A 2,090-nucleotide genomic window follows, 5' to 3' on the forward strand; every position below is an offset into this window, starting at 1 on the left:
AGACCTCCATTCAAGAGGAACTGTGAGAAAGTTAATAGGGGCTCTTTTTTAGCAGAAATCCCTGCCCGTTTAAGAACATCACACAGAACATCCTAACCAAATCATGTATGTATTTAAAGCCAAACAATTCTTTGCAATGCACCGCATGGTCTCCAAAAGAATCCAAATAGACCTTGCGACAAATTGGGCAAAGCTCATATTCGGGAACATAGGGATCATTAACCGGTACTTAAGGATAGCTCGATACTCCAAACCCGACATATGTTGGCCCAATCCTTCAATAGGGATGGCCGTTAGAAAATCCTGAGCCCGGGGAGCCCGAAGGCATTCAAACACCACCTTTTGACGAGGGGATAGATCAAACTTCACTTCTATACTCTGGGCGATTCCACTAAATAAGCCACTCGCCACAACATGTTGGGCTTTAGAGGGGGTGTCCTTATTAGAGAACCCGCTAAAATCAAAATCTGAAAGTAAAATACATAAACGATCCATCGTACACCCATAGTCTTCTTGAACTGAATGTTGACGATAATATATGGAAGATTAGTTCAACAAGAACACATTATTCCCAAAAAGGACTTACACTATTGTTTTGTGAAGAAAAATAGTACTAAATCCAATATTTTATAAACCGTTTTGTTTAACTCGTGTAACATTTAATTTCAAAGTTAAGCTATAGCAGTAGTTGAATTATAGTCATTCGACGTGCAATACACTTCAAAACAAAATGTGATTTCAAAAAGTTTGGGAAAAGTGTTAATGTTTGCTAGCCACTTGTCTTGAAGTTTGAATTATATTCATCTCGTTTCCTTGAGAAGCTTCGATATTCAAAGAAAAAGCTTCATTATTTCCATCTTTTAGTCTATTCCAACAATACGTGGTTTCATCTTGTGATTAAAAATGCGTAAAATTTTCCAATGTTGACATTGACTTTGACCCAAATATTATATATATATACGAGTAGATGCACAAAAGTTGTATCACAAATCACAAAACCAAACAAGCACTTGTTAGAAGATTACTTCTAAACATGACTTACACAAAAACGTTAATGTGCTTTGTTTTGGTTCTCATTTTTCTAGCCTCCATTTCGGAGGCTAGAAAACGCAACGCGACCTATATCCAATTCTACATGCACGACATTCCTGGTGGATCCAACCCATCCGCAGTCCGTGTAGCTGGTCAAACCTTGAACTCCACTGGTTCTGACATGGGAGCCATGTTTGGGTTCGGGTCGATCTATGTCATAGATAACCCCCTCACCGCCACTCCTGAAGCCAACTCGACACTTATTGGTAGAGCCCAAGGACTTTATGCCGTGTCGTCTCAGGGAAACGAGATGAGCCTCCTCATGACCCTCACTTATAACTTTGTATCGGGAATCTACAATGGCAGCTCTCTTAGCATTGTGGGACGGAACCCTGTGATGAGTGAAGTTAGAGAGATGCCGATTGTGGGAGGTACGGGTGCTTTCAGGCTTGCTCGTGGTTTTGCGCTTGCGAAGACACATTCGTTGGATCAAGTCGATGCAATTATAGGGTACAATGTCACCGTGTTACCTTACTACTAGAAAAAGTTTGTAGACTTTGTTTCAATTGTTGTGTATGTTTCACTATTTCAGTTTTGGATTAGAGTTGTTTCATTTATTTACTTATTAATAATACATATGATTTTGTTTATTTAATTTGCTTACATTTTAGATTCTTTCTAATCGATCTGGACATGTTAAACACGTGACGAAGCTATAAAAAATTTAGATTTTAATGAATATTTGTGAATAATCGAAAGGAAAAAAAAAGAATTTAGCATTCAAAAGAGACGCGTTATGTAACGATGTATGGATCAATGTTTATGTTTATATTGGTTGGTTGTCTTGGTTTTGAGTGGTGATTTGCAAGCAGGCGATCAATGGTTCGGTAGCAGTAGTGGCTGCGATAGCAGTCGAGTGACGCATCAAGAACGAATTGATAACGGAAACACAAACGAGCACACGATATTTGTGGTAAACTCACGTATTATTATAATCAAGAAACTAGCACAAAACTTGAATACAATAATCACTCTCACAATATCATAACCCTAATCAT

General features: G+C 38.3%; 1 pseudogene; it reads left to right on the plus strand.

Annotated features, from left to right (window-relative positions):
- The first annotated feature begins 706 nt into the window (after positions 1 to 706).
- On the plus strand, positions 707 to 1,682 carry LOC143595614 (dirigent protein 22 pseudogene; annotated as a pseudogene).
- The last annotated feature ends 408 nt before the right edge of the window (positions 1,683 to 2,090 follow it).

This window comes from Bidens hawaiensis, unplaced genomic scaffold (assembly GCF_021521415.1).
Source record: "Bidens hawaiensis isolate Kalapana, Puna unplaced genomic scaffold, B.hawaiensis_p1.1 tig00045385_1, whole genome shotgun sequence".
NCBI classification, from domain to species: Eukaryota; Viridiplantae; Streptophyta; class Magnoliopsida; order Asterales; family Asteraceae; genus Bidens; species Bidens hawaiensis.